Raw genomic sequence first — 20,048 nt, 5'->3', positions numbered from 1 at the left:
TACAATTTTCTCTGGTTTTGGGTTTTGTAAATGATGGGCAAAATTCTAAAAAAGTGAAGTTCCCCTCGAAGTAAACAACATATGCATTTGGATGCAATACATTTTTATGTAAAAATTGAAGATCGTCAGAAAGGACTTGATTATTTTTAGCCTTTTTGCAAGTCACATAAATTATGTGGCCTGTCATGATATAAAGGGACATATCACAAATGATAAAATGATGCGGCAGACCACTTGAAATTATCTGGTGGGGCCACTTTATTAATGGGGTGAGCCAGACTGCACAAAGAGCAGGTGTCCCCAAACTTTTTGCCGTATTGGGTTAAAAAAATTGGCCGGGGGCCAGGCTGTATATATATATATATATATATATATATATATATATATATATAAATATAGGCTGTATATATACATATATATACACACACACACACACACACACACACACACACACACACACACACGTATATATATATATATATATATATATATATATATATATATATAGGCTGTATATACACATATATACACACACACACACACACACACACACATATATATATACAGTATATATATATATCTATATCTATATCTATATATATGCATATATATGTGTGTATATATGTATATATACAGCCTATATATATTTTTAAGATGTCAATAAACTTCTCAATCAACCAATCAAAAAAATAAAATACAAAAATACAACAAAAAAAACAACAACAAAAAAAAAAAATATATATATATATATATATATATATATATATATATATATATATATATATATGACTGAAAGAGCGCGTACTTATCAATTGGGAATATGCATTTTTAGACGATATGATTTGCCTGAGTAGCTAGGAGAGTAACAAGCGGTAGAATACGGATTAGAAAGAACCGATTTTAGACTTGTTCACGAGTGAGGGAAGAGTGGATCGTGAGATCCACAGGCGAATTGATGCGGCGTCTTCAGTGATGCGGACGCTGTATCTATGCCTTTTGGTGAAGAAGGAGCTGAGCCGGAAGGCAAAGCTCTCAATTTACCGGTCGATCTACGTTCTCATCCGCACCTATGGTCATGAGCTTTGGGTCATGACCGAAAGGACAAGATCACGGGTACTAGCGGCCGAAATGACTTTCCTCCGCCGGGTGGCTTGGCTCTCCCTTAGAGATAGGGTGAGAAGCTCTGTCATCCGGGGGGGAAGCTCAAAGTAAAGCCGCTGCTCCTCCACATCGAGAGGAGCCAGATGAGGTGGTTCAGGCATCTGGTCAAGATGCCATCCGAATGCCTCCCTAGGGAGGTGTTTCGGACACGTCCGACTTGTAGGAGGCCACGGGGAAGACCCAGGACACGTTGGGAAGACTATGTCTCTCGGCTGGCCTGGGAACGCATCGGGATCCCCCGGGAAGAGCCGGACGAAGTGGCGGGGGAGAGGGAAGTCTGGGCTTCCCTTCTTAGGCTGCTGCCCCCGCGACCCGAATAAGCAGAAAAAGATGGATGGATAGATTTAAAAAAAAAAAAAAAAAAAAATATATATATATATATATATATATATATATATATATATATATATATATATATATATATATATATATATATATATATATATATATATATATATATATATATATATATATATATATAGTTTTTTTTTTTTTTTTTATTAACTTGGGACTTCCCGTGGGCCGGATTTTGGACGCTGGCGGTCCGTATCGGCCCGCGGGCCGTAGTTATAGGACCTCTGGCAGTTACAATTGAATGTCGCCAAGTGGTTAAAACTAAATAAATCCAAAAGTGCAATCAAGTAAACACAAACAAAAAACTATTTGCTTGGGATTTTTTTTTTAAATTCAAAAGTCTCATGAACAACACGACAACAAAACAAACAAACAAACAAAAACACAGGTATCGACATGACCGAAACTTGTATCGATCCGCCCACCCAGTCAGAAGGCTCGTGTCCACAGATCCCAAAGCTCACGTGCCCCATCCTGCTCGTGCGGGGTGAGGATGAGGAGGAGGAAGAGGAGGCGAGCGGATGTGAGTGTGTAGCAAGTGCTCGCTATGCCGGCCGGCAACTCTTTTTACTGGATTTTAACAGAAATGAACTCCCGGTTTTTTGGGGGGTCCGTTCTTCACAATTAGTCCGCCTCGCGTTATGTGCCGGCTGAGCGGCAGTGAGTACGAACAATAAGTGGAGCCAACCGAGCACAACAAAAGGACACGAGAAGGTGAGCAACGTTTACTACTCGCCATGATACATTTGTTTTATTTAGCTTTCACTTTAACCGCTATAAGACAATACATACTATTATGACACAGTGGTCTTTTGCTGTATTTTATCCTAATGTGCTGACTTGACACAAAAAGTACTGCGTGTGTTGTTTTAATGTCAGCTGGGACTTGTGACGTCACCAATGATGTTTTGCTGGACCTGCAGCTTGTAGGTACAGTAGATCGGTGGTCCACACTAAATACACCAATAAGCTTATTAATACTTTTTTATAGTACATGGGACTCTTTTTTATAGTACATGGGACAATGCACATTAATGCACATCCATCCATCCATTAGGATGGATGGATGGATGTCGGGTCGCGGGGGCAGCAGCCTAAGCAGAGAAGCCCAGACTTCCCTCCCCCCAGCCACTTCGTCCAGCTCCTCCCGGGGGATCCCGAGGCGTTCCCAGGCCAGCCGGGAGACATAGTCTTTTCCAACGTGTCCTGGGTAGGGATGTCCGATAATGGCTTTTTGCGGATATCCGATATTATCCAACTCTTTAATTACCGACACCGATATCAACCGATACCGATATCAACCGATATATACAGTCGTGGAATTAACACATTAACAATAATAATAATAATACCTGGGATTTATATAGCGCTTTTCTAAGTACCCAAAGTCGCTTTACATGTAGAACCCATCATTTATTCACACTTGGTGGTGGTAAGCTACTTTCATAGCCACAGCTGCCCTGGGGTAGACTGACGGAAGCGTGGCTGCAATTTGCGCCAACGGCCCCTCCGACCACCACCTATCATTCATCATTCAATTCACCGGTGTGAGTGGCACCGGGGGCAAAGGGTGAAGTGTCCCGCCCAAAGACACAACGGCAGCGAATTTTGGATGGTAAGAGGCGGGGAGCGAACCTGCAACCCTCAGGTTTCTGGCACGGTTGCTCTACCCACTACGCCATGCCGCCCCTACATTATTATGCCTAATTTGGACAACCAGGTATGGTGAAGATAAGGTACTTTAAAAAAATGTTTATAAAATAAAATAAGATAAATAAATTAAAAACATTTTCTTGAAAAAAAAAGAAAGTAAAACAATATAAAAACAGTTACATAGAAACTAGTAATTAATGAAAATTAGTAAAATTAACTGTTAAAGGTTAGTACTATTAGTGGACCAGCAGCACGCACAATCATGTGTGCTTACGGACTGTATCCCTTGCAGACTGTATTGATATATATTGATATATAATGTAGGAACCAGAATATTAATAACAGAAAGAAACAACCCTTTTGTGTGAATGAGTGTAAATGGGGGAGGAAGGTTGTTTGGATTGGTGCACTAATTGTAAGTGTATCTTGTGTTTTATATGTTGATTTAATTTAAAAAAAAAAACGATACCGATAATAAAAAAAACGATACCGATAATTTCCGATATTACATTTTAACGCATTTATCGGCCGATAATATCCGCAGGCCGATATTATCGGACATCTCTAGTCCTGGGGCCTCCTACTGGTCGGACGCGCCCGAAACACCACCCTAGGGAGGCGTTCGGGTGGCATCTTGACCAGATGCCCGAACCATCTCATCTGGCTCCTCTCGATGTGGAGGAGCAGCGGCTTTACTTTGAGCTCGCCCCGAATGACATATCTCTAAGGGAGAGCCCCGCCACCCGGCGGAGGAAGCTCATTTCGGCCGCTTGTACCCGTGATCTAGTCCTTTCGGTCATAACCCAAAGCTCATGACCATAGGTGAGGATGGGAACGTAGATCGACCGGTAAATTGAGAGCTTTGCCTTCCGGCTCAGCTCCTTCTTCACCACAAGGGATCGATACAGCGGCCGCATCACTGAAGACGCCGCACCGGTCCGCCTGTCGATCTCACGATCCACTCTTCCCTCACTCGTGAACAAGACTCCGAGGTACTTGAACTCCTCCACTTGGGGCAAGATCTCCTCCCCAACCCGGAGATGGCACGCCACCCTTTTCCGGGCGAGAACCACGTACTCGGACTTGTAGGTGCTGATTCCCATCCCAGTTGCTTCACACTCGGCTGCGAACCGATCCAGTGAGAGCTGAAGATCCTGGCCAGATGAAGCCATCAGGACCACATCATCTGCAAAAAGCAGAGACCTAATCCTGCAGCCACCAAACCAGATCCCCACAACACCCTGACTGCACCTAGAAATTATGTCCATAAAAGTTTTGAACAGAACATTTTATTATTATTTATTTTATTATTATTAAAAATCCCCCGAAGAGCAAGGAAACCTGCGAAACAGGCTTGTAGGGATGAAATATATATATATATATATATATATATATATATATTATTAATATTATTATTATTATTCATACTGTTGCTATTATGAATTGTAGTTTTTCCTGTTTTAAGTATAGTATTTGTATGTCTTCTCAATTGCTTTGTAAATTTCCATCCATCTATCTATCCATTTCCTACCGCTTGTCCCTAATTTCTATCTTAAGTATTGTAGAGCTGGGATTGGGTTCCTTTTGTTACCACTGAATTTACTATAATAGGTTTTAAAAAACGAGTTCAAATCAAGTCATGGATTCAACGGTAATCTCAGACGTGTACAACAGATCATAAGCAAGTTTGACTAGTCAACTAATCGGCAAAATAATCACTGACTACAGTCGACTAATTAAATAATTGTTAGTTGCAGCCAAGTATGAAGGTGGCGCGCTCACTTCCTCTCACATCGCCATCCTTGACAACAAGACCCATTTTGATTTATCTATTTCATTCGTCATTTATTTATATTATTTCACACTGTTTTCGGCATGTTAAACTATAATCATTCTAATATTGCATGATTCTTTCTTCGTTGGACCTTTTGGAACTGATTACTAGCAAAAACCGAGGTGCCACTGTACTCCGGTACCTCCATTAGCAGCAACACCATCATTGAGTACAACAAGTAAGACTTTTAAGTTTGTTTTTCCGTTTTTCAGACCTATGTTGTCAGCTGCTTTGCTTGGTGTGAATATCCTGTTTCCCCGATCAAAACAAACAATGGAGCAGGCAGGAACGTGATATCCTGTATGGGTCTTGTGTCGCTCTAAATAATGAAAACAAGTGCGGTGCTGAGGTGGCCGTGAAGTGACAGCGTCACTTCCCCTAATAACACAACAAACATCAAATAAGAGTATTCTTTTAATGTGACAAAAGAGGCCCGATAATGAGGAAATTCAGTGATAAGGAGGTGTGCGAGGGACTTGGGACAAAAGGCTCCGGCTGGTTTGCGTTGACTGTATTCAATTTGTGCCTCCAGAAAGCAACATGTGCTTTCCCTTTGTGACTCGCTCACAGACTGCAAAGACAGCTTTGTGTCTGCTTTAGTGTGGGATGTTCAGTTGATTTTAATGCGGTCAGCGCTTCCAATTCAATAAAGCTATTAACCACGGAATATTCCAACGTCGCTGCTAGGCCTGCACATATACAATATTTACCAATCAGGGTTCATTGACAAGCGTATACATAATGTACAGAGTAAACAAGGTTATATCCAGTGAATGGGGACTTTGTGACCTGTGTTGCTTTACGCCCTTTTTTACACTGCAATTTTGTACAAGTCAGCATTTTCTGCCAACACATTTTGATTACTATGCACTCAACCCACATTTAAATGAGACTTTGTCAGTTGGGTTATGTGATACTGTGGTCACGCGAGTTCATACAATACAATGCATCAGCAATAAAGCATACCCCCGTCAGACTGGTTCTAACGACGTATGTCCTCCTTGAATCCCCGATTCAGCTGAGAATTCCTCGTTCGCAATTCTCTCCCAAAAATCCCTCATTCGTTGCCGCTGCCATACTGTACGTAGGGGCGTTGCCTTTGAGCAATCACCCGCTGCCTTCGACCTAGGGCTGGGCGATATATCGAATATACTCTATATATCGCGGGTTTGTCTGTACGATATAGAAAATGACTATATCGTGATATTCGAGTATACGTTCTCACGCAGTTGCTTTTAGCTGGGGGCATTACACTACAGGCTTTTATCACTCTTTCTTGTCTCTGCTTCTCACAGAGACATAAAACAAGTGCACCTTTACATACGTCACATACGTATACGCCCTCACGGAGCAGAGAGGTAGCGGCATGGGTAACGTTAGCTGTGGTGCGAGTGGTAATGCGAGAGAAAGAAGGTGCGAATCTGGTAACAAATGAAGGAAGAATTAATTCCCAAGAAAAATCGTCTGGCGGTGGTTTGGCTTCAAGCGGGAATATGTCAAACAGACAACCGTAATTTGTCAAGTGTGGGGCAAAAGCGTTGCTACAAAAAGTAGCATTACTGCTAGTATGTCAACATCTCCGTTCGGTGCCACACCAACAAAATGCAGAGGCAACCATTTCCAGATCAACACCGTATGAAAAAACTAGTCAACAACAGAAGGAGATAACATCCACAGGAACCTACCACATAGCGAAGGACATACACTTTTTGATTTCCTATTATGCAGCAAATTTTTATTTGACAGTTATTGAAATATCTTGTGTGACATCATGCACAAAAGTGCACTTTATTTGTTTTAAAACATTGTAGTGGCGTTCTGTACAAAAAGTGCACTTTAATTTAGTGTTGTTTTGATATGTCATCTTAGTGACATCATGCACAAAAGTGCACTCATAGCTTGTTTTAAAATGTCTCTGACAATCTTGCACTTTCTGTTTTGGAAATGACATGAATGTTTGTGCCACTGCTTAATAACTGTTTAATAAATACAGTTTTGGTCAATTAACTTAGTTGTGATTTCCCTCTCTGCATGAAAGTTTAAAATTAGCATATATTAATGCAGTATGAAGAAGAATGTTTTAATGTAGACACATAGAATCATCATACTGCTGTGATTATATGCATCAAGTGTTAATTCAAGGCTAAGGCAAAATATGGAGATATATATCGTGTATCGTGACATGGCCTAAAAATATCGAGATATTAAAAAAAGGCCATATCGCCCAGCCCTACTTCGACCTCATCGCAAAGCGTCCATCTTCCTCAAAGCCAAGTCTCACGGGACGAGATTTTACTAGAATTATCACACGAAACACCCTTTAATGGAAACACCTACAACTCACAAACGTACTTTGTCAAATTTTTTTAAATATCACTTTTATTTTGCAAAAGACTGCAATGGAAACGCAGCTACTAACAACTAAGGATAGGCCTAAAATCTATATCGCAATATATATTGCAGCCTCATGCAATAACGATGTATATCACAATATATTATTTGGTATATAAAAGATAATAGAACCATTTCAAAACAGGTTACCAAGGCTCCTAAATTGGCTGCTGACCTAACAGATTGCATAATTTCTAGTTGTATTTTGCCCAAACTATTATGCATGTATTTGCTAATTTACTGTTAATAGATGTTTACTTTCTGCTGTTCACTTCTCTTTAAATGTATGAAACATTTATTATTCTGTTGTTTGGGTAAATGTGGGTATTCAATACCAAGTAATTACAGGGGCAGTATTGGTCATACCAATGCTGATACTGATACTTCACATTTTTAAGATCATTGAGTGATTCAATTTTTGATCACAATTATAATCAGACAAAAACACAGGATAGCGGTGTAACAATATCAATTAAATATTCGAATAACTCCCTCCTATTGGCTCTAATTGGTCGTTTGTTTTTTTGCTCTTAAAGCCCACCCGTGTCCAAGGACGTATTCCCTAAGTTTTTGAACAATAACGACAAAATATATTTATTATAAAAAATATTGATCTAACCACTGTAGTATCAACCATATAGTGATACTATATTTGGTACCATTTGGTAACTCAAAAAAATCAGTTCACATTCAAATCGCAATTTATATTTATTCCGATCCTATATCGAGTCATACTTTTCAGGAATCAATTTTTAAAAGGAAATGTTTTATTTATTTTTTTATTTTTTTCACCTTTCTTTTTGGAATACATTTTTGGATTAAAAACATTAAACAACTATTATTTATATTTTCAGTTTTATTATTTTTTGGTTTTCCTTTTATTTTTAGTATTGTAGTTAATAAATATTGTATTTCTATGTCTTCTCATTTTATTTTGTACATTTCTATCCTAAATATGGTAAAGATGGGATTGGATTGGTGTTTAGGTTGCTGTATTTTATTTTATTAGCTTGATTACCATTCTGTGATTTTTGTAAATAAAATTTCAAGAATACATTTTTATAAATACGTTTTTTATAAGTCATACGTCAGCAGCCAAGAAGAGCTTTTTTAACCTCTGCAGAGAGTTAAAACCTCTTAGCCTGTTTTGTTTTTATTATAATTCATATACCAAATAATATTACAAGAATCATGTTAAATCAAAAATCGATTCTGAAAATGTATTGTCACCCCAAGTATCGGAATCGAATCAAATTGTGAAGTTTCCAAAGATTCCCACCTCTACTCATGACTGTCGATATTTATGTTGAGCTGCCCTCCATTGTTTACATTTAAAAACTCTAGCTTGCAGATAGCTAACCCCCCTACGATGTGTAGCGTAGCATGTTCAGCTACTTCTCGCCCTCCAATGATGATACTTGTAAGAAACATTTATTTGCCGCCATGGAGGTGGGGATAGCTGATTTAGAAGTGGGTCTGCACAGTGAAAGGACATTAGCCTCTAGCGATGACACTACTTTGCGTTTAGGACGCCTTTGTTCGCTTGTAGCTATCAAATTTGCAAGACACTTCTGGAATGTGTCATCAACACGCATTATAGCAATATGTTACGGTAGTATTAACATTTCTATATCATTTATATCGTGTATCGAAGACACAGATGAGGCACACCTCTGAAAACAATTATTTACAGAAGTTGCAAGTTCGATAATTCGGAGCTGCAAATACATAAACGGTAAAATTTTACAGAAACATAAGACATCTAACTAACTAAAGTGTGAATTCATAAAACGTAACATAAAATATAAATTCACAGTCATAGACTTTGCAACCATAATGTATTTGTATTACCCTGAGAATCCTCTCAGTTAGTATCCTAAAAGCTGCTTACCAAAACAGTAGAAGCGACTTCTATGAATCTTATGTTTCCCTGTTCCCTGGAAGCTCAATTAAGGAAGACCACTGATTTCCAATTTATGTGTTTTTGGGTCAGTGCTAATCTATAGTCCCAGCCGTAAAAATCAATTCAGAGCCCTTCCAGAGCCGACAGACTGTGGCCTTGATTCCAGTGGTTTTCTAGTAAAATGACAGCCCTTGCGACAAAAATGTCTCCTTTGATGAACATAAATTTAGTCTTTAATGTAATCACAGCCAATGTGGTTCACGCCGAAAGTTGTGTCAACAGGAATCTGTTCCTCATATGCTGTGAATCAGCTCAGCAGTGTGCAGACGCTATATCTCTTTTCCTTGTTTCATGTCTGCTTTGTCCCCGCAGACAGGACATCCTGAGTTAAACAAAGAGTCAACCAAACACACACTTTATGACTCATTTCCAGCATTTTTTATTTCAACAAATATCATTTCTGATAGACTCGGTCCAGTTATAATTAGAAAAACAAATAATCGTATCAGGCTCTCGAATGGTGATCTAGTTTCTAATGATTTGGAAGAATGAAGACATTAAAACAATCTTTAATATGTTTAACCAAAAACATGTGCCAGATTGTGGGCGTATTCTTCTCAAATTGCAGAGCACTAGCCCGCCTCCTTATAAATTATTTAAAAACAGTACAGAAGGTTAACTTCAAAAGTCAGCAATTGGCAGTGGTTTAACCAGACCACAGTGTTATCCTTTTACCCCAGAGAAAGATTTGTGGTACAGCTTTAGCTGTGTGGGCGTTTTACCATTATGACAGCCAACAGGATGTCATCCTTACCCATCATAAGGGATCAACCCTCCCGAAACTGCTCAGGGGCATGAACATGCTGAGTTGACCCCTGACTCTATTTCTCCCCTGGTGCATGCACAGCTTTTCATCTATTTTTGCAGTGTTTCCCATACTTTTATTTATTGATGGCACATCACCACAAATAGATTTTGGCATTATCTGTTGGCCCTTGCTCATAGGCACATTATAATGGGACTGTCTTTGAATGTAGCTTGAGGTAGGCTTCTTAACACACAGAAAAAGCCTCATCTACTAAAAGTTCAAGTTGCAAACTTGATTGTACACGCAAAGCCGGTCTACTAAACTGGAGCTCAGAAGGTTGCATCTCCCAAGTGAGCAAAATAGATAGCGCAATCCATTCAGTGTGTCTGTCTTCATGAATAGGCAGAATATATGCTCATCAGAGAGCCCACAATACTAGGAGAAGATACAAGGAGAATTATTTAGCACATGCACACATGTGATTTATCAAAACTGAAACTGTTCTGCAACCACTGTTTTGTGTCTTTATTTAGTGTGTCTATAAAAGATGTGTCAAATGGCAGTTGCGCAGAAATGTCTGTAAGAAAGGAGGCGATCGCACTGCAGCTCTGTCCTATATACATTAATGAACTGTTGAAATAAAAATGTTAGACATATTGTCTTTTCAGCAATATTATTTTATAATCGTATAACTGCTGGGTGAGTTAAGAAGCTGTTTTATACAAATTCATTTAATGCGTTTTGGTGTCTGTTGATGTTCTTTTTAATGGTGTTCATTTTTTAATGCAGGAAATATTTTATTAGAATACATTTCCTATTTGCAATATGCATTTTCTTGCATTTGGATGCAGTTGTAATGGTCACCCACCTACCCGCAGAGCATCATCGTGCTAAAAATAGTTTCTGTTGTCGAGAATGCAATTCTACATTGCATAAAATCCAGCATGATAACATGAACGTGAAGGGAAATAAGTGTTTCCATGACTATAATGAATGAATATTTCCATCCATCCATCCATCCATTTTCTACCATTTGTCCCTTTTGGGGTCGCGGGGGGTCGCTGGAGCCTATCTCAGCTGCAATCGGGCAGAAGGCGGGGTACACCCTTTACAAGTCGCCACCTCATCGCAGGGCCAACACAGATAGACAGACAACATTCACACTCACATTCACACACTAGGGCCAATTTAGTGTTGCCAATCAACCTATATTTCCATCTAATAATAAAATATGAATCTACTGTAGTATCCACCGTATACTGATAATATACTTGGTATCGTTACTGTCGGTATTTGAATTGATCCGCCTACCCCTGCTTACATTCAAGAACTCTAGTTTAGTGGTTAGCAGGACTTCTTGTATACACCTCAGATGTGTGGTGTAGGGATGTCCCGATCCAGGTTTTTGCACTTCCGATCCGATACCGATATTGTTTTTGCACTTCCGATCCGATACTGACCGATACCGATACTGGCCGATACTGGCCTATCCGAGCATGTATTAAAGTTTAAAGTTATTTAGCCTACTTAGTTGTTAGAATCATGTTGAAAAGGGTTTTAGTACTCTTGATAACAACTAGACAGCTGAATTAGGGGAGTTTGAATAATACACAATGGTTGGTAACAAGAAACTGACCTGTTTATTCAAGGATAAACACAAAATAGACAAAATTATACATGACAAACAGAAATGGCATCATTGAGCTAGGGCTGGGCGATATGGCCTTTTTTTAATATTGCGATATTTTAAGGCCATATTGCGATACACGATATATATCTCAATATTTTGCCTTAGCCTTGAATGAACACTTGATGCATATAATCACAGCAGTATGATGATTCTATGTGTCTACATTAAAACATTCTTCTTCATACTGCATTAATATATGCTACTTTTAAACTTTCATGCAGAGAGGGAAATGACAACTAAAAAAAAATCAAAAATGTTTTCATACGGTGTTGATGTGGAAATGTTTGCCTCGGCATTTTGATGGTGTGGGCGTGTGGCACCGAATGGAGATAAGCGTTTCGACAGACGTTACAATATTTGAACAATGATGACGAAAACTGTTTTCTCTGTCGTGTCCATGTGTCGAAATTTGTTATGCGCTTATTTTTTTATTTGATTTTGTGCGTGGCATATAATTGCCGTGCGCAGAGGACGCTTGAGCAGGCGCGCACCTTAGCGGCTGCGCTAGCATCACAGCTAACGTTAGCCATGCTGCTACCTTGCTCTCTGCTGGGAGAGGACGTATACGTATGTGACGTATGACGTGACAGTATGTGACGTGTGTAAGAAGGTGCGCTCGCTGTCTGTAAGAGGGAGACACAGGAAAGAGTGAAAAGAGCCTGTCGTGTAATGCCAGCAGCTAAAAGCAACTGCGTGAGAATCCACAGACCTGTGGATGTGTTGAAGGTGTGCTGGAAAATGCGGAACGGAAATTAGGGAGCAGCAGAAAAGTGGAATGTATAATTTAAATCGGTGCGTTGGAAAATACGGACCGGGGTTTTTTTTAAACTGGATCTGGATCGGCATTTTCCCATGCCTTGCCGATACGCATTTTTTTGCAAATATCGGATCGGGACATCCCTAGTGTGGTGTAGCATGTTTAGCTATTCCTTGTCCACTAGTCCTCCAGTAATAATGGTACTTGTAAGAAACACCGTTTATTTACCATCATTGACATGAGGATTAGTGATTTAGAACCTGCATCATGGAGGACATTAGCAATTAGGTCCCGAGAGAGGAGGCTACATTGCGTTGAGGAATTGTTACTGTCAGTACACAGAATGTGTCATCAACATGCATTATCACGATACGACGATAATATTAAAAACTCAATTGTCTGCCAAATGTATATTATTTATATTTTATATCGTCTATATTGCGCAACCCTACTGACATGGTCAATTATGCAACCTACCACCACAAATAAATTGCAGTGTGTGCAGGCGAACTGGCTTACAGATACATATAAGATAAAGAAAATCAATACGAAGATAAATCTAATTTTGAAAAAATACCTTTACTTGATTGTATCAACAGATACGGTCAGGGTTCAGCGATGGTCACAATTTATCTCAGGCATCTTGACTGGGGAGTTTATGGAGGCCATGCAGTGCTTGCTTATGTGCTTATTCGTAAGGTACTAAATATAAACAAAAAAGAGACTGCACTTTCTTATCTTGGTTTAGCCAAAAACAAGCAAGTTCGAGTTCACATTGCAAAGTGTTATGACAAGACTTCTGAAATGACTGTAGACTGCAGGTAACCAGAATATCCACTATGATGTCCACAACTTCATCTGTGGAGCTTTTGGCAGTGAACCCAGCAGATTTGTGCAGCCTTACAGGCCGTGTCTGTTTGCTTTTGTGTACACACGCATGTGTGTCTGTGCACGTGTTTCACAGATTGGGATGTGGCCTGCAAACGCAGTGAGGGCAAGGAAATGAAAATACTGACCGAGCAAAGTCCTGTTTAAATACTTGCCTTGGAGGTTTGCACGCTATAGAAGTATTGTAAATCTCTGTTATTATGGCTTTCTCCAAGCACCCACCTTTCTATCCAATTCACCCGAGCTTTGTGAATAACTTCCATTTCTTCCTCGTTGTCCTCTTGCAATGCAAATAGACCTACCCGTCATGCACTGAGACCAGGTGTGTTTGTTGCATTGCTAGTAGTCAGGTAGCAAACAAATATCTCTCCAACAGGTGGTCTTTAATGGTACTCAAACCTGGCACCTCTGGTTTCAAAGCCCAAGGCCTTACAGACTGAGCTACTGCAGGCCCTCTGCTTAAAGGGGAACATTATCACCAGACCTATGTAAGTGTCAATATATACCTTGATGTTGCAGAAAAAAAGACCATATATTTTTTTAACCGATTTCCGAACTCTAAATGGGTGAATTTTGGCGAATTAAACGCCTTTCTATTATTCGCTCTCGGAGCGATGACGTCACATCGGGAAGCAATCCGCCATTTTCTTAAACACATTACAAACACCGAGTCAAATCAGCTCTGTTATTTTCCGTTTTTTCGACTGTTTTCCGTACCTTGGAGACATCATGCCTCGTCGGTGTGTTGTCGGAGGGTGTAACAACACGAACTGGGACGGATTCAAGTTGCACCAGTGGCCCAAAGATGCGAAAGTGGCAAGAAATTGGACGTTTGTTCCGCACACTTTACCGACGAAAGCTATGCTACGACAGAGATGGCAAGAATGTGTGGATATCCTGCGACACTCAAAGCAGATGCATTTCCAACTGGACTGGACGGATCAGCTTTCAGGAAAAGAGAGCGGATGAGGGTATGTCTACAGAATATGTTAATTGATGAAAACGGGACTGTCTGCACTCTCAAAGTGCATGTTGTTGCCAAATGTATTTCATATGCTGTAAACCTAGTCCATAGTCGTTAGTTTCCTTTAATGCCAAACAAACACATACCAATCGTTGGTTAGAAGGCGATCGCCGAATTTGTCCTCGCTTTCTCCCGTGTCGCTGGCTGTCGTGTCGTTTTCGTCGGTTTCGCTTGCATACGATTCAAACCGATATGGCTCAATAGCTTCAGTTTCTTCTTCAATTTCGTTTTCGCTACCTGCCTCCACACTACAACCATCCGTTTCAATACATTCGTAATCTGTTGAATCGCTTAAGCCGCTGAAATCCGAGTCTGAATCCGAGCTAATGTCGCTATACCTTGCTGTTCTATGCGCCATGTTTGTTTGTATTGGCATCACTGTGTGACGTCACAGAAAAATGGACGGGTGTATATAACGATGGTTAAAATCAGGCACTTTGAAGCTTTTTTTTAGGGATATTGCGTGATGGGTAAAATTTTGAAAAAAACTTCGAAAAATAAAATAAGCCACTGGGAACTGATTTTTAATGGTTTTAACCCTTCTGAAATTGTGATAATGTTCCCCTTTAAGAATAGTGGTAACTAGAATGAACATCCATCCTACAATTGGAAAAAGTCGAATGAAAATAGATGAGCTGCTATTATTACCCTCTTACTTGCAAATGGAAAACAACTTATTCCCACTGCAGAAGCAACCCACTGCCTCAGGTCTAATAGAGATCAATACAGCTCAACGTTAAAGCCTCTAGTGAGTGTTTCTCACGTTATGTGCCAGAAGAGATGGAGGCATGGCAGAGAAGACACCCTGGAGACAGGCGTGGGATGTTCTGAGTTTTGACCTCTCCTCCGGTTTGTTAAGTCCTGGGTTTTTTCCTGTCTAGAGTTGTTTTTATTCTTTGAATGTTCATTTTTGAACTTTTGTCTGGGTTGCTTTTTGTGTGAGGTGAGTGCAGGTTACTTTGTGGCAGACAGTGGGTGTTCAGAGCTTGTAACGTGTTTGTCTGTCCAAGTTATGGATTCATCATTAATGGAGTCACATGAGCCTCTCCCTTAAGTGGGTTCATGTTGGAAACCAATACCTGCAATGGTTGATGGAGACACCCTCAGAACCTTCCCAACCTTTATTGAGCCACAGTTTGTACCTTATATTGTGAAAAATCTTACGGAACACCACCAAGCCTGACTTGACTTATTTATTTGTGTGAATGGCAATATGTGGATTATGGTTAATTGTGCTCATTATGGTGATTATGTGACTGTGATGCTAGCATTGATTCTTGGACAAAAATACATTTTCTGTTGGGCGATATAGTCTAAAATCCATATCTCGATATGTTTTATTAATTTTATCCTCAATCCATCCATTTTCTACCGCTTGTCCCTCTGGGGGTTGCGGGGGGTGCTGGAACCTATCCCAGCTGCACTCAGGCGGAAGGTGGGGTACACCCTGGACAAGTTGCCACATCATCGCGGGGTCAACACAGATAAACAGACAACATTTACACTCACACACTAGGGCCAATTTAGTGTTGCCAATCAACATATCCCCAGGTGCATGTCTTTGGAGGTGGAAAGAAGCCAGAGTACCCAGAGGGAAACCACGCAGTCACAGGGAGAACATGCAAACTCCACACAGAAAGGGGATCGAATCCAGGACCTTTGTATTGTGAGGCACATGCACTAACCCCTGTGTAACCGCGCTGCCTAATCATTTCACCCTCTGTAAGATAAATATTTTCAAAAATCCAATATGTAGGATAATGTGAGCCCTTTGATACATACTGTAGATTACTAGCAAACAAACAGGATACATCCTGCTCTGCGCTTGTCCTGATCTGGCAGTGGCAGATTTTTTTCAACAGTGCTATTAGTTTATAATTCAGTTTTACCTTTAAATTTATTAACACTGATGTACAATAATGTTTTAATGAAGCATATGGTCTGGAGCAATGTCAAATAGGGTGTGTTTGATCATTTTCCTGACAAGACGATCATTTCAAGCTTCTCGTACGAAAATGTGTCATTTCCCATCTGGCATTATGTTATTAACTATAAGGCGCGCTTACAATCCTTTCATTTTCTGAAAAATCCTCAATATGCCGAATGTACAGATTAAATCTGGTTGCGCTTACCAACCTTTATTATTATGGTGTGTGTATAAGGACCCCAAAATGGGACCTATTTGGAGACGTATTATCTGCCGTTTTGTTTTGAAATACTATGCAAAATCAACTTTTTTTACCTCCGTGTGTGTATTTGGGATCTGCATAAGTCCCAAAAATGTGCGCGCGTCCGCCATTGTAGTCTGCGCCGCAGACAATAAGCTCCTTCTTTTTCTCTATCTTTCTGTTGTGGGGCATTCATCCTCCGCTGTTGCCATTTCTAATACAAAGTAGTGTACAGTTCTAATTTATATCTGTCAGTAGACTCGCTATGGAAGCGCTAAAAACTACAAAGATGACGGGGAGAAAACGCTGTCGAAGTGGAGCTACATAAATAAGACCGCTCACAAAAACCGCGCGTCCTGAAGAGACGGTCAGAGAGCGGCTTGAAGATGGTCTCTAAAACATAATCTATGCAGCATTTTGACCAAAAAAAACATGTAGACCACAAGTGTTTTATATGTAAAAAAAAAATAAAATAATATAACCCCTTTAATGCACCTTATGATCCGGTGCGCCTTTTGTTTGAAAATAGACCTGAATACAACCACTCATCGGTAGTGCACCTTATAATCCAGTGCATCCTATGGTCCAAAAAATACGGTATTCTCTATATAGACTCTTATTAATCTACTTGATCATTTATTTTGCAGAGCTGATCACTCTCTGCTGTAACACGGCTCTAGCTACATTTTAGTTTAATTGCACTAAGCACCTGTTTTATTGTTTAGCTTTTCGCTTCTTATCTCTTCTTGCTCTCTTGCTCAGGGTTGTTGCATGTTTGACTGTTCCTTAAGTCCTCATGATATTTGAAATATTTTTTATTTATTTATTTGCCACCATGAAGGTGTGGATTTGTAATTTAAAAAAGTGGCTACGATCTGTGTTTGGAAAAACTTTAGCCGCACTCGCTTGGCCTCATTTAGGACATTGCATTGATGACATTGCAGTTTGTTGCAACTTGTCACTCTCAATTTTGCGGCCCACGGCTGGAATGTGTCATCAACATGCATTTAAATAATAATAATAAATAATACATCTCTATCTTAGGCCAAATTTATATAGTTTCTATCGTAAAGCATAATGTTTATATCGCGCAAACCCAATTCATAATAAATAAATAATAATTTTTGGACCAATTACGCGCAATCCTTTGGACAAGTTCGCTCACTGTAGGTGCAACAACGTTTACCGGAAGTGCTTTTTTTTTTTAACCGAAATGTCGTTCAGTCTTTTAGCCATCCATAGCGTTTTTACTCTTACGGATTCTTCATTCATAACTCCAAGCAACTTTTGTAAATTTTAGAGTATAACTGAAACTGTTCCAAAGTGTGATGTTTGTAGGTGTGTTTTCATGCATCGTAATGCAATGACCATACTTGCCAACCTTGAGACCTCCGATTTCGGGAGGTGGGGGAGGGGGTGGGGGTGGGCGTGGTCGGGATGGGAGGGGGCGTGGTTGGGGGCGTGGCTAAAAGGGGAGGGGTATATTTACAGCTAGAATTCACCAAGTCAAGTATTTCATATATATATATATATATAATATATATATATATATATATATATAATATATATATATATATATATATATATATATATATATATAACAAATACTTGACATTCAATGAATTGTAGCTATATATATATATATATATATATATATATATATATACGTATATATATATTTATTTTATTATATGTATATATATATATTAATTTTATTATATATATATATATAAAAAATAAATACTTGAATTTCAGTGTTCATTTATTTACACATATACACACACATAACACTCATCTACTCATTGTTGAGTTAAGGGTTGAATTGTCCATCCTTGTTCTATTCTCTGTCACTATTTTTCTAACCATGCTGAACTCTGATGATGCATTGATGTGTGGCACGCACAAAAGTGCTTTCATCAAATGCACTAGATGGCAGTATTGTCCTGTTTAAGAGTGTCACAACATTGCTGTTTACGGCAGACGAACTGCTTTACGATATACAAAAACGTGACTGCTGTTGTTGTGTGTTGTTGCCGCGCTGGGAGGACGTTAATGAAACTGCCTAACAATAAACCCACATAAGAAACCAAGAACTCGCCCTCCATCATTTTACAGTTATAACGTGATTGGGCAGGTATGCTGGTTATATTGTGGGTGAGCGGACTCAGGTCCTCATGGACCTGAGTCCGCCTGAATTTCGGGAGAAAATTTGTCCCGGGAGGTTTTCGAGAGAGGCGCTGAATTTCGGGAGTCTCCCGGAAAATCCGGGAGGGTTGGCAAGTATGGCAATGACGCTTGTGTCGTTAGCATTGATTGATTGATTGAGACTTTTATTAGTAGATTGCACAGTACAGTACATATTCCGTACAATTGACCACTAAATGGTAACACCCGAATACGTTTTTCAACTTGTTTAAGTCGGTGTCCACGTAAATCAATTCATGGTACAAATATATACTATCAGCATAATACAGTCATCACACAAGTTAATCATCAGAGTATATACATTGAATTATTTACATTATTTACAATTACCTAATATGCTAACACGTCTACGAGTTTCTGTGTTAGTATTATTTACTTACAATGGCATTCTTTTTGTGTTATTAAGCCTTTTTAGCTGATTTGAGAACTAGCTTGAAAAAAATAAAAAATAAATAAAAGGAGAACTAGCTTGTGCAGCTAGTGGGTCCATGATGATGACTTATGTTTTTTTTGTCAGCCATTTTACTGCTGTGTTACAGACACCGATTGGAAACAATTAAGGTATTTAAATAAGCATCTACAGAATCTTACTGTGTAAATAACTCATTTCGCAACGTACAGTATATACTGTATCTGCAGCTTTTAATACGGTGCTGTTAATATATATATAAAATATTATTTTCTTCTAAAATTTAGTGGTTGCGGCTTATATCCCAGTGCACTCTATAGTCCGGAAAATGCAGTAAGTGAAATACATTTTAAAAAATCCTGTCACATTTTGTTGGTGACGAACCCCAAGATGCAGAGATGGCAGGCTTTGTCCAGGAAAACATGATTTAATGTACATAAAACAAAGGAAAAAACACAAACCAGGAACTATGAATAGCCAAAACTGAAAACAGGAACCAGCAAACAGAAAAAAATGGAAACAGCTAATAGCTAACAAGAAAACACGAAACAAAAGAGCTAGGAGAAAGCAAACTACAAATAGCTAACAGGAACAGCTTACCGCTACGACGACAGGTACAAGGACAAGTAGTAGCACGACAGGTAGTAGCTGTAACGATATCGACAGGTAGGAATGACAATAATCCAGCGCAGAGTGGAGGACAAAGCAGGTTTAAATAGCAGCTGGCTGATTGGCACCGGGCCACACCTGGTGTCAATGAGGAGAAAAAGCACTCAGGGAGACAATCAGGAAATAACCAAAAT

At 39.4% G+C, this 20,048-nt stretch overlaps 1 protein-coding gene across 1 annotated transcript in view; it reads left to right on the top strand.

Moving 5' to 3' along the window:
* Positions 1–2,141: 2,141 nt before the first annotated feature.
* The window catches only part of frmd4ba (FERM domain containing 4Ba), a 95,457-nt gene continuing 77,550 nt past the window's right edge, over positions 2,142–20,048 (top strand). Inside the window, exon 1 of the mRNA XM_061923937.1 lies at positions 2,142–2,229. The gene's annotated coding sequence lies outside the window, so the exon portion shown is untranslated. The remainder of the gene's footprint in view (positions 2,230–20,048) is intronic.

This window comes from Nerophis lumbriciformis, linkage group LG28 (genome assembly GCF_033978685.3).
Source record: "Nerophis lumbriciformis linkage group LG28, RoL_Nlum_v2.1, whole genome shotgun sequence".
Taxonomy (NCBI): Eukaryota; Metazoa; Chordata; class Actinopteri; order Syngnathiformes; family Syngnathidae; genus Nerophis; species Nerophis lumbriciformis.
Note: the sequence above shows the minus strand (reverse complement) of the source record. Positions and strands in the feature narration are given on the sequence as shown.